The sequence below is a fragment of the Mustela putorius genome, unplaced genomic scaffold (assembly GCF_011764305.1).
Source record: "Mustela putorius furo isolate JIRA1106 unplaced genomic scaffold, ASM1176430v1.1 tig00003834_pilon_pilon_pilon, whole genome shotgun sequence".
Lineage (NCBI taxonomy): Eukaryota > Metazoa > Chordata > Mammalia > Carnivora > Mustelidae > Mustela > Mustela putorius.
The window spans coordinates 131,998,776-132,013,379 of NW_025421987.1; positions in this window are offsets into that span (position 1 = coordinate 131,998,776).

Consider the following 14,604-nt stretch of genomic DNA (forward strand, 5'->3'; position numbering starts at 1 on the left):
ATAAATGAGTGGATTTGAAATCATATCAAACCACAACAATCCATCCTGTGGTTTCAAGTCACTCAGACACTAATGAATGCTGGGGCCCAATGCCCTAACAAATCCAAGTTCACAAAAATACCAGCCCACCCTCTGATTCTACATCAATTGCAATCTTAATCACACACAATTATATTTTGTTTATCCTCCTACTTTGATGCACATTCTTTTACATCATAAGTTAATCACCAGTGTAAGCAACCATATTCCTAATATTATCAATGAAAGCATGAAAAAGGACTCTTCGACATGGGGCCATATCCAATCACCAACTGACCAAAAATTAAGTGCCTTAAGCCACCTTGTGCAACTTCCTTGACAATTACCTCTCCAAGTAGAGCTCCCAGGATACAAGCTTAACACAGCACTATCAAGCACACGGTCCTTTGTCAAAACATCAGAATCCAAGGTTATCATTATTTTAGGTAATGCATGTGTTTTTTTTTTTCTCTTTTCAATTCCTACAAAGTTATTTTGACTTTAGTCAAAATTAGTCTCATCTTTGAAATGTTTTTAGTTTTCTAATATAAAGTTTGCATTTATTAGATTAACTTTCAAAAATCCAATATGAAATATTCCCTTAGTTATTTGCCTAGTTCCTTTATCCTCTTTAACCCCAAGAAGTGTTTTTTTCCTTCTACTATCACACTCATTTCCTGTTTCAGTTTTATATGCTTTATCATGTTGAGTTCCTTGGTTTTTGCATGACTATAATAGGTTAGCATGAGGCTGGCAGATGCTGTACTTTCCTCCAGTTTCCCCTATTTTGTGTAACTGTTTGGGGAAACATCAAGGTCACAGTCAGAGGTGTAGCCACAGGCATAGCAGTAATAAAGGTATTTTGGTTCCCTTTTGCCAACATATCCTTAAGACTATGTTTTCCTTCTGTCGTGAGAGGCCTATAGGCTCCACTCTCTTATTTGACATTGGGGAGCCACAGAAGTATGGAAACCTAATGTCATATTTCCTCCTTTGGTGCCAGTAATCCGATTCTATAATTGATCAAGGAATCACAATCTACTTTACTTCTGGCTGTGTTGTCACCTTAGATAGGTGACCAGGGTTGTCCTGAGAATATAGCTATTCCACCAATCTGAACAGAAACAATGTCTGTCTACAGTTTGAGAAACATCTTTTATGTCATTTTTTAGTTGTTTCCTTATTTGCATTTTCTCCTCCAGCTTTATAATTAATTTCCATTGCTCTGTTTACTTCTGTATAAAAATCATTAATGGGTTGTAATATATTGCTGCTTTTTTTTTTTTTTTTCAAGACAGGATGGAAGAGAGAGAGAGAGCGAGGGGGAGAATTAGAAGCAGCCTCCATACCCAGAAGCAGATCCTGATGTGGGATTGGATCTCATGACCCCGAGATCATGATCCTGAGATCATGACCTGAGTTGAAATCAAGAGTCCAGCATTTAACTTACTGAGCCACCCAGGTACCCCATGTGGTTTCCTTTTTAATGATGAACTACTTCTACTTCCAGACTTTGAGGGGATACAAAGAAAGGCTTTCAATAATGACAACAAAATAATTTAGCAGTAGCTAGCATTGAGTATGTACTGTGTGGTAAGGAACCTGTCAAGTATTTAATATATTTTATTTAATTTCTGCAGTAAACCTTTGGGGTAGGTAGTATTACATATCTTTAGATGTGAAGAGTGATACTTGGAGATGTTGAATAAATGGCCCAAAGTCACACAGATAATAAATGTTGAAGTTAGAATTCAAAATTTGTCAGTCAGGTTTTATACTGCATGTTTGTGTTCCCCCACAAATTCGTATGTTGGAACCCAAATTCCCAGTGTGATGGTTTTGGAGGTGGGGCATTTGGGAAGTAATTAGATCACACTATGGGATTAGTGCCCTTATAAGAAGAGCCAGGAGAGCATTGCTTCTCTCTGCTTTCTACCACCTGAGGATAAAGGGAAGGACATCTGCAAACCAGGAAGAGGGCCCTCACCTCACCAAGTACCAAATCACACCTCCAAGTACCCACACCTCCATGTTGGACTTTTCAGCCCTCAGAACTATGAGGAATAAATGTTTGTTGTTTAAGTCACCCAGTCTGTGGTATTTTTGTTATAGAAGTTGGAGTAGATGGAAGACATTGGGATTCTAGACATTCTTATCCACTGGATGATACTGCAAGTAAAGAAAACAGACTTAAGACAGTATGTGTGGTAAAATCCAACTTTTGTTGTTTGTATTTTTGTTGGCAGGATCTTTTTTATTCAAAACAAAACAAAGGTCAAAACAAAAAACTTTGGCAACCACACACAGGAGGGGTAGGGGTAGGCGTAGGTGTCTGTCCATCCAGCCCCAGCCCCAGTCCATATGGTTTTGGCAGCAGCTAGGCCTGTGGGGTAACGGCCCTCCAAATAAAAAAGGTGTGTGTATGGGAAGGGTGAAAAAGCAGGAGGGATGGGGGGGAAAGGGGCAGCCCAGGTAACTGGGAGCGCTGCAGGTGGGAGGCCATTTCATCCCATTTCTTGTTGATCTCACCGCGGTGGACACCTTTGTCCGTCAGCAGGACTAGCGGCCTGGCAGTCGTGGTAACAGTGATGTTGACAGTCGGAGCTCCGCAGAAATTCCCGGTCCTGCAGCAGCAAGTCCCGCTTAACAGAACATCTGGGACTCCCCAGTGTCAGTCCATTCACGAAAGAACTTGACGGGTCTTTGCCAACCAGGACACCAACCTCCGCTGGCGTGATGTTGACGAAGTTTCCCCCCTCCCCCCGAGGGCGGTCCCAGCCAAGGGCGAATCCATAGAGCGCGCGGTGGCCACGTCCTGACAGGTCCCTCCCGCCTGGAGGTGGGGGATGGGGGCGTTCCCCCGGGAGGTGGAGAGGCTGCTGCGGCCGGGCGCTGTCCTGGGCTGGGTGGGTGGGAGAGGCCTGGGGGCCTAGGGACCTGGGGCCGGTGGGTGGGAGAGGCGGGCACGAGAGGCCCAGAGCTGGTTGCGGGTGGGGGTGGGGGTGCGGAGTTGTGTGGCCCTCAGGATCTGGCTCTGCTGGCTGCCCAGCGGCCTTCCCACTGCTTCGGAAATCCCGTTTCGGTATGTAATAAGCTGCTCAGCAAGGTAGAATTTTGCATTTTTATTACAGAGCTAATACCATTTAAAATGGACGCTGTTGGGGTGCCTGGGTGGCTCAGTCGGTTAAGCATCTGCCTTCGGCTCAGGTCATGATCCCAGGGTCCTGGAATCAAGCCCCGCATCAGGCTCTTTGCTCAGCGGGAGCCTGCTTCTCCCTCTCCCTCTGCGGCTCTCCCTCATGCTCTCTTTCTCTCTCTCAAATGAAGAAATAAAGTCTTAAAAAAAAAAAAAAATTGACAGGTGTACGCGACCCGGCTGGCTCAATGGGAAGAGCATGGAACTCCCGATCTCCAGGTCCTAAGTTCAATCCCCTCTACACTAGCTATAGAGATAACTAACTAAGTTTAAAAAATAAAATTGACAGCTGTGTCTCTGTTAGTCGAGGTCCTCCACTTATCCTTTGTTCTGGAAGGGGGATTCCTTTTAATTAGGTAGGAGTAAGCCAAGCAGGGGAAGGGTGTAGCTGGGCACTTTGGGAATTGTGAATGCTGCTCCTCTTGTCAGATTCTTTGGGAGCAAGTCAGCCACTTTCGCAAAGACTTCTGGGAGGTCTCCCGGGAAGAAGGAAGGAAGTTCTCAGAAGAAGTTTTTGAGACCCAGGCTGCTTTCTTCAGGAGGGTTAGTGTTATGACAGCACTTTCAACGCCCTCAAGGGGCCCCGACCTGAGACGGCAGCAAGACACAAGGGCCACCCAGGAGCAATTCACCACAAAGGAGAGGGTGGCTTGGACCTAACCTTGCTGGCCCGGAGGACAGGCTTCCTGCTCAGTCTTTATAAATTTCGCTCTTGTGTGTCCTAAGAGAAAGAACCTTGGTGTTTGTAACGTTGGAACTGAATACTTGTTTCAGTAACAGCTCCATCTGGTGAGCGTTGGTGACAGAGCCGATCTTCGGTGTTTCAGCAGTGACACCTTGTGGGGCAGAGGTAGAAGACACTGGGGTCTGTGAGAATGAGCAGTTTCCCCATCTTTCTCATCGTTTCGTTTTCACCTTTTTTTTTTCTCCTTCAACTTTATGGAGGTAGAACTGACAAGTGAGATTGTAATATATTTAACCCCACTTTTTAAAAAAAAGATTTTATTTATTTATTTGACAGAGAGAGATCACAAGTAGACAGAGAGGCAGGCAGAGAGAGAGGAGGAAGCAGGCTCCCCGATGAGCAGAGAGCCCGATGTGGGGCTCAATCCCAGGACCCAGGACCCAAGAGATTGCAATATATTTAAATTGTGCAATGTGATATTTTGATATACATTGTGAAAGAATTCCCACCTTCCATCACTTTCGTGTGTGTGTGAGAACACTTAAGTTTTCTCTTAGCAAATTTCAATGACTGTAGTCCCTATACTGTCATTAGATCCTCATACACTGTTCATCTTATAACTGAAAGTTTGTACCCTTTACCAACCAGCCCTTATCCCCCCACCCCAGCCTCTGTCTACCATTATCCTACTATGTTTCTAGGAGTTTGACTTTTTTTTTTTTTTTTCTCTGAGGCACATATAAATGATAGAATGCAGCATTTCTCCTCCTCTGGCTTATTTCACTTAGCATAATGCCTTTCCATGTTCAATCAGGATTAACTTCTTTTTTTTTTTTTTAAGATTTTATTTATTTGACAGACAGAGATCACAAGTAGGCAGAGAGGCAGGCAGAGAGAGAGAGAGAGGAAGGGAAGCAATCTCCCTGCTGAGCAGATGCAGGGCTCCATCCCAGGACCTTGGGATCATGACCTGAGCCGAAGGCAGAGGCTTTAACCCACTGAGCCACCTAAGCGCCCCAGGATTAATTTCTTCTTATGGCTGAACTTATATATACATAAAATCATACTTACTGTCAGCATATACTTAGGCTGAGGCTATTGCAAATAGTGTGACAATGAATAGTGAGGTACAGATATCTCTTTGAAATAATTATTTTGTTACTTTGGATGTATACCCAAAAGTAGGATTGTTGGATCACATGGTATTTCTATTTTTAATTTCTTGACAAAATTTCATTTTGTTTTCCAGAGTGGTTTTACGTTCTCACAAATGTCCAAGGGTTCCCTTTTCTCCACGTCTTTGCTCGCATTTAATATTTATCTTTTTTTATCATAGCTGTTCTAACAGGTGTGAGCTTATAGCTCACTGTAGTTTTGGTTTGCATTTCCCTGATGATTAGTGAGCATCTTTTCATGTACCTGCTGGCCATTTGTTTATCATCTATTCAGGTCCTTTGCCTGTTTTGTTTTTTTTTTTAACTGGGTTATCTGTTTTGTTTGGTTGTTTTGCTATTGAGTTGTTGAATTCCTTACAGATTTTTTATATTAACCTCTTATTGGACATATGGTCTCAAAGTATTTTCTCTCATTCCATAGTTTCTTTTTGTTGTGCTGATGGTTTTTTTCCTGTTATTTTTTGGTATGCTTTAGTTTGATTTAGTCCCATTTTTATATTTTTGCTTTTGCTCTGTGTCAAGTCCAAAAAAATCATTGCCAAAAATAATGTCAAGGAGCTTATCCCCTGCATTTTCTTCTAAGAGTTCTTCTTAAATTCAAGTCTTTAATCCATGTGGAGTTGGTGTTTGGGTATAGTGTAAGACAGAGGTCCAGTTTCATCCTTTGCAGATGGATATACAATTGTCCCAACACCATTTACTGAAGGGGCTATCCTTTCCTCATTGTATATTCTTGGCTCCCTTGTCAAAAATTAATTGACTAAATATGCATGGATTTATTTCTGGGCTCTGTTCTGTTCCATTGATCTACATATCTGTTTTTATGCCAATACCACACTGGTTTGATTATTACAGCTTTGTAATGTAACTTGAAAGCAGAAAGAGTGATGTCTTCAGCTTTGTTCTTTCTCCAGGTTTGTTTTTGTTTTTTTTCTTTTGGCTTTCTCCAGGGTTTTTTTTTTTTTTCTTTTGGCTATTCGGGGTCTTTTGTAATTTCATATGAATTTTACGGTTGTTTTTCTATTCCTGTAAAAAATGCCATTGGAAATTTTAAAAAAAGATTTTATTTATTTATTTTACAGAGATCACAAGTAGGCAGAGAGGCAGGCAGAGAGAGAGAGGAGGAAGCAGGCTCCCTGATGGGCAGGGCCTGATCCCAGCACCCCGAGATCACGACCCGAGCCGAAGGCAGAGGCCCAACCTACTGAGCCATTGGACTTTTGATAGGAACTGCATTCCATCTACAGATGTACAGTATGGACATTTTATTGTATTTATTTATTTTACTTGTTTGAGAGAGAGTGAGTGAGAGAGAGCATGAGAGGGGAGAAGGTCAGAGGGAGAAGCAGACTCCCCCTGGAGCTGGGGACCCGATGCGGGACTCGATTCCCAGACTCCGGGATCATGACCTGAGCCGAAGGCAGTTGCCCAATGAACTTAGCCACCCAGGCTTCTGGTATTGACATTTTCACAATGCAACTCTTCCAATCCATCGACACAGGCTCTCTTTTCATTCTTGTGCGTCTTCTTCAGTTTCTTTCATCAGCGTTTCCTAGTTTTGAGTGTATAGATCTTTCATCTTCTTGACTAAATTTATTCCTGAGTATTTTGTTTTATTTTTTTTTAAATGATTTTATTTATTTGACAGAGAGAGAGAGAGAACACACGCAGGGGGAGAGGGAGAGGGAGAGGGAGAAGCAGTCTCCCCGCTGAGCCGGATCAGGACCTCAGCTAAAGGCAGACGCCTAACCTACTGAGCCACCCAGGTGCCTCCAACTTGGTGCTTTTAAACTCCATAAATCAAATTTAAAAGCAAAAAACAAACTGGAGAATAAGGCTATTATCCTTATAAGTGAAGGTATTTAGGAGGTCAGAGGACCTTGACATTTACCAGACAGAACAACTTATCTTAAACCCCTTAGTTGTACTCTGTACCCTGCTCTCACATGTGTATTCCTCTCTGGTGCTCTCATTTCCATGTGAACACCTGTCACATTGCTGCTGGTTACCACCTGGAACTTCTGGACATAGTCACCAGGATAGGAGGTAGCTGCTTCTTCCTGGGGTCAGCAGAGGGCTCCTTCATTCTGATTTAGTGAGAATTGGGACAAAAACTACAACAAGTGGGGGCGCCTGGGTGGCTCAGTGAGTTAAAGCCTCTGCCTTCGGCTCAGGTCATGATCCCAGGGTCCTGGGATCGAGTCCTGCATCGGGCTCTCTGCTCAGCAGGGAGCCTGCTTCCCCCTCTCTCTCTGCCTGCCTCTCTGCCTACTTGTGATCTCTGTCTGTCAAATAAATCAATAAAATCTTAAAAAAAAAAAACTACAACAAGTGATAATGCCTTTCTCTTTAGTTTAATGGAAAAGTCCTTATGAAATTCAACCCTCACTGTTATACCCACTTCCTAATTTTTCTCCCCTATTCTTAAGCACCGATCTCTCTAAACAATGCTTCTTTCTTGCCTCTCAGAGAAAGTCTTCTTCATTCTTTGGAACAACCCACCCCTTCCAATGGATTGGATTATACCCCTAGCAGCATATTCCTCAACATTTGGAGCCCGTTCTGAAAAGGGCATTTCTCCAGAGTCAATCTCACCCTTGGTACTATTGACATTTTGGACTAGATGACTTTTTGTTGTGGAGCATTGTATTGTGCATTGTAGGTAGCATGACTAGCTTCTACGCACCTGATACCAGGAGCATGCCTCCCCCATCGTCCTCCACCCCCGCAAACCGTGAAAACCAAAAATGTCCCCAAACATTGCTAAATGTCCTCTGGGGGACAGAATTACTTCTTACTGAGAACCACTAGACCAGTACCCTCTGGGAGAGTGTGGTGGGTAAGAGCAGTAAAGTCCCCTCATAGTCCAAGTTTGGGTGGGGAACTTTGACTATCCAGACCACAAAAAGTAGGTAGATGAGTCACTTTGTTCTCTTAAAGGTACTGCAGATTACTGTTGAATCACCAACTCCCAAAGACAAATACTAATTTTCATAGAGTGCAGCCTAATAACAAAGTAGAATATACCTTCTCATCTGCCCTATAATTTGCAAGGCCACATGTCTCAGAATGAGGTATTATACATTATTACTTTTAATCCACCTACCTTACTTCCAAGTCTATCTTCTTTAAATCATCCCTGAGCAATAGTCCTTTTAATTCCTTTATCTACTCATAGACTTGGCCCAAAGATTTGAAATTATTATTTTTAAAAAATATTTTATTTGTGTATTTGACAGAGATCACAAGTAGGCAGAGAGGCAGGCAGAGAGAGAAGGGGAAGCAGGCTCCCTGGTGCACAGGGAGCCCAATGTGGGATTCGATCCCAGGACTCTGAGATCATGACCTGAGCTGAAGGCAGAGGCTTTAACCCATTGAGCCACAAGATTTGAAATTATTACTTGGAAATTTAATCGTGTAGCTTTTTTGTGATGGCAGTCGTTATTTGGTACATAGTATAAACATATTCGGTACATGGATTTTAGGTTGTCTGATACACAGTTATTAAAAAGTTTTATTTGTAGTCTTTAGTTACATTTTTTTCCTTGGAAATTTTATCTTTTAGGATTGTGAAGTGTTCTTAATTGTATTTAAGTCTTTCTGTCTTCAATTGTCTGATATCAAGATAACAACCTTTGCATTTTTTTTTCTAAAGATTTTATTTATTTGACAGAGAGAGTGAGAGAATGAGCACAAATGGGGGTACTGCAGAGGGAGATGGAGAAGCAGACTCCTGGCTGAGCAGGGAGTCTGCCTCAGAGCTCCATCCCAGGACCTCAGGATCATGACCTGAGCTGAAGCAGATCTTAACCGACTGAGCCACTCAGGCACCCCAACCTTTGCATTCTTGTTTTATCCATTTGTCCAGTGTATAGTCATCTGTTCCTTTCTATTTATCCTTTATGAACCACTTACTTAAGGTGTATCACCTGTATGTACCACAGTGGTGGTATGTCAGTTAATGTTTCCTGCCTAATAAGCCATATCAAAACTTAGTGGTTTAGAACACGAGTCATTTATTTAGCTCATGATTCTGTTGGTTGGGTGGTATGTGTTGTCTGGGATGGTTCCCCCAATCTCTGATGGGCTTGCTCATGTGTCTGGTGTCAGCAGGGGTCTGGCTGGAAGCTAGATTATCTAAGATAGCCTCACTCACATGTCTAATGATTAGCAGATTGTTGGCAAGGGCTAGGAGAATGACTGGGCCATGTGTCTTTCATAACTTGACAGGGTAGACTGCACACACAGAGGTCATAGGGTCTCAAGAGCTGCTAGAGGGGACCAGCCCTAATGAGTGAAGTGTTCACTGGCATGACAATCGCTAATGCCCCCTGGCCAAAGCAATTAAAATCAACAGCCCAGACTTAAGGGGTGGAGAAAAAGATTCCACCCCTTGATGGAAAGATCTATAATATCACACTGCAAAGCCAGAGATGAAGGGAGGGAAGAATTTGTGGCCAATTTTATAATCTATCACATTTGAGTTTTCCTTTCTGAGTCAATATAAAATTTTGTCTTCTCCTTTCATTGGTTCATATAAACCCAATTACACTTATTATATGATTGTTATATTTGATATCAATTTCATCATACCTTTCTGTGCTTTATTTGTTGAGTGTATCATTTTTACTTTTTTCCTCCATATGGCCTACTTGCTCTTTTTAGTTTTCTTTTGGTGTTTAGAAAGTTTATATATATATTTTAATATTTACCTTTATACTAATGCCCTTTTCTTATTTGGTCTCTCCTTTCCTCACTTCCTTCTGCTATTTGATTAGTTGGCTTTAAATGACATTTGATGATATCATTTAAATATCTTTTGATTCTCATCACCTATTCATCAAATTACTTATTCTACTTTTCCTTTTTTATGTTTTCAATGTACCATGAAATATATCCAAAAAGTAAGGTAAATTAATGGATAGATGGATAGACAAATGACTAGATAGATGTGTGATATTATAAATACATATGATAATAAAATATTAATGTTAGAATCTAGGTGGTGGGTATATAGATGTTCGCTTCAAAATTCTATACTGTGTTTGAATTTTTTTTTTTTAACTTTTTTGAAAAAGATTTATTTATTTGAGAGAGAAAGTGCATATAGGTGGGGTTTGGGGTAGAGGGAGAGGGAGAGAAGCAAACTCCTCACTGAGCCCCATGGAGGGCTCAATCCCATAGCCCTGAAATCATGACCTGAGCTAAACCAAGAGTCTGATGATCAACAGACTGAGCCACCAGGTGCCCCTGAAATTTTAAATTCAAATGTTGGGGTAAAAGAACATAGGAGGGACACCTGGGTGGCTCAGTCAGATAAGTATCCGCCTTGGGCTCAGGTCATGATCCCCACATTCTGGGATCAAGCCCAGCATTGTTGGGCTCCCTGCTCCATGGGAGTCTGTTTGTCCCTTGCCCTCTATTACTCTTATGTTCTTGTGCTCTCTCTCTCTCAAATAAATAAACAAATAAAATCTTAAAAAAAAAAAAAAAAAAAAGAACATAGGAAACAGCCTGAAGGTGCTTCCATTGGTTCAATCTTAGACAAAACAGAGTTTTAAATTATATCATAATAGGAATAGATTATGATCTACTTGATAAAATAAAAATTCATGAATCTTTGATGATATAAATATATAACTGAATGAATCAACAAATAAATGGGAGAAAAAAAAACCTCTTCCTTACAAAATAATGCCAACAAATAAATACTGTTTGGAATGATGGGTAAGAACATTTCCATTTTGCAGGCGCCTGGATGGTTCAGTAGGTTAAGCTTCTGCCTTCAGCTCAGATCATTATCCCAAGGTCTTGGGATAGAGCCCGCATCAGGCTCTCTGCTCAGGGGGGAACCTGCTTTCCCCCCTCTCTCTGCCTACTTGTGATCTCTGTTTGTCAAATAAATAATTAAAATCTTAAAAAAAAGAGAACATTTCCATTTTGCAATCATCATCATAATAATAGATTCAGGCAAGAATCATCAAAGCATGAAAAAAACAGTGGAAAAATGTTTAATGAGAAACAACATATTTATACAGTCTCACAGTATATTGCCACAAATTACCTGTTAGTTACAAAGAGAAAACAGTAATTTTTCCAGGAAAAAAACTGGTGGATATCACCTTAAAAAATTACCGTTTAGAAGTACCTGCCTGGCTCAGTTGGTAGAGCATGTGGCTCTTGATTTCAGGATTTTAAGTTCGAGCCCCAAGTTGGGTTTAGGGATTACTTAAAAATAAAATCTTAAAAAAATTAATGTTAATTATGAGTGTAAATTTTGCTAATAGCATACTAGGCTATGTACTATGATTTATTTCCTTACTTGCTCAGTCTTTTTCCTTAAAATATTACTGTCATTCTTTCCTTCTTCCTGATAATATATATATTTCTGAAGACTCCATCATATAAGGTAGTCTATATAATCCCATCAATCTTTTCTTCTCTCTGGACCTTCCTTCTGGAGCCCTTCATCCTTCTGCTTTAATCTGGGCTGGCTAATCTTTAGGTCTGTTGCACAGCTGCTGTTTTAGGACTTTCCTTAACTGTTCTTCTAGACCTCTTCCTATGAACAACTATCTCCCAAACTATTCTCTGTGAGGGGGGAATCAAGACCTCTATAAATATATACAATAGATTGATAGGTTGGTTACAGAATTCTCTTGATTTAAATTTTGCTTGGCATATAGTGGGAACTCAGAGACATTTGCTTAACTTAGTATGGTCATCCAAATGTTACTGATGCTTTGTACTAATAAAGCTTACAGGGTTTGTTTTTTAGCATGGGGTCATAAATATTAAATAAGAAAAGATAAATGAAATTATACATACTCTTTATATACTCATAATTTATTACTCAATATTTATTGAGTATATAATTTATATACTCAATATTTATTTATTTGACAGAGAGAGAGAGAGAGATATCACAAGTAGGCAGAGAGGCAGGCAGAGAGAGGAGGAAGCAGGATCTCCGCAGAGCAGAGAGCCCAAAGCGGGGCTCAATCCCAGGATCCTGGGATCATGACCTGAGCCGAAGGCAGAGGCTTTAACCGATTGAACCACCCAGGCACTCCTACACATAATTTTCTTACAAAGAAACTCAAGTGTGTTTAATACGAAGAGACACTAAAAACACTTACTGACTGCTCCTTGGATCTGAAACAGAGCTAATGTGTGCCTCAGGGAACAGACTAAAGATACATTCTCATATAGCTGTAAAAGCAAATTAACAATAAAAGTCAGGGGGAGAGGGTGAGGGTGCTTCTCTTTCAACCTAAAATACTTAAACAAATATTGGATTTTAGTGAAAATAGGAGTCTTAAAACATGCCCTCAATGTTGAGATGCTCACAAGATAATTTTCAGCTCTCTAGAAATATTTATTTCTATCCTATAAAGCATTTAAAAAATAATTCTGATACTTTATTCTTAGAAGTTATCTTACTCAAGTGAAATGACTCAGTCGGGAGACACTTTGGCGACAAGGGCAGTAGTTATTACAATAGCTGTGAATGGTGTTAGAGAATTGGCAACTGATGGAAATAGGAGCAGTAGTATATAGGATGAGAGTGGGCTTACCTAGGGAGTAATTCTAGATAAAAGGCTTAATAGTTTCCCTATTTCTCTTTAAAAATTTTGGACTTTAACAATGAGGCAGAAGAAAGAGAAATTAAGGAGTTGATCCCATTTACAATTGCACCAAAACCCATAAGATACCTAGGAATAAACCTAACCAAAGGCAAAGGATCTATACTCAGAAAACTATAGAACACTCATGAAAGAGACTCAGAAAGACACAAAGAAATGGAAAAACATTCCATGCTCATGGATTGGAAGAATAAATATTGTGAAAATGTCATGCCATGTCATGTCATGGAACCAGAAAAGACCCCAAATAGCCAAGGGAATGTTGAAAAAGAAAACTAAAACTGGTGGCATCACATTTCTGGACTTCAAGCTCTATTACAATGCTGTAAGCATCAAGACAGTATGGTACTGGCACAGAAATAGGACATATAGATCAACGGGACAGATTAGAGAGCCCAAAAATGGACCCTCAACTATATGGTCAACTAATCTTCAACAAAGCAGGAAAGAATGTCCAATGGAAAAAAGACAGTCTCTTCAACAAATTGTGTTGGTAAAATTGGATAGCCACATGCAGAAGAATGAAACTGGACCATTTCCTTATACCACACACAAAAATAGACTCAAAATGGATGAAATTCCTAAATGTGAGACAGGAACCCATCAAAATCCTTGAGGAGAACACAGGCAGCAACCTCTTTGACCTCGGCCATAGCAACTTCTTGCTAAACATGTCTCCAAAAGCAAGGGAAACAAAGGCAAAAATGAACTCTTGGGACTTCATCAAGATAAAAATCTCTTGTACAGTAAAGGAAATAGTTGACAAAACCAAAAGACAACTGACAGAATGGGAGAAGATATTTTGCAAATGTCTGACCAGATAAAGGGCTAATATCCAAAATCTATAAAGAACTTATCAAATTCAAAACCCAAAGAATAATCCAATCAAGAAATGGGCAGAAGGCATGAACAGACATTTCTGCAAAGAAGGCAGACAAATGGCCAACAGACACATGAAAAAATACTCAACATCACTCATCATCAGGGAAATACAAATGAAAACCATGTGATACCACCTCATACCTGTCAGAATGGCTAAAATTAACCACTCAGGAAAGGGGAACCCACTTACAATGTTGGTAGAAATGTGAACTGGTATAACCTTTCAGGAAAACATATGGAGGTTCCTCAAAAAGCTGAAAGTAGAGCTACTCTATGACCTAAAAATGGCACTACTAGGTATTTACCCCAAAGATACAAACGTAGTGATCTGAAGGGACATCTGCACCCCAATATTTATAGCAGTAATGTCCACAATAGCCAAACTATGGAAAAAGCCCCGATATCCATCAACAGATGAATGGATAAAGATGTGGTGTGTACACACACACACACACACACACACACACAATGGAATACTACTTAACCATCAGAAAAATGAGTGTTGGCATTTGCAATGACATGACTGGAACTAGAGGGTATTATGCTAAGTGAAATAAGTCAATCAGAGAAAGACAACTAACATGATCTCACTCATATGTGGAATTTAAGAAGCAAAACAGAGGGGCATAGGGGAAGGGAGGGGAAAAATACAAGACAAAATCAGAGAGGGAGATAAACAATAAGTGACTCTTAATCATAGGAAACAAACTGAGGGGACGGGGGTGGGGAGATGGAGTAACTGGGTGCTGGACATTAAGGAGGTCAAGTGGTGTATACCGAGTATTATTTAAGAGTGATGATTCACTGAACTCTGTTTCCAAAACTAATAATACACTATATATTAATTGGATTAAAATAAAAATTCTGGTGCCATGTGGACAAAATTTATACACCCATATGTGAAAAATGACTAATTTTCTTTTTTTTGGCATATTTTTTATTTTTTTGGAAGTTAAATATGCAAATAGATTAAAAAGACAAATGGTTCTCTATTACATATTG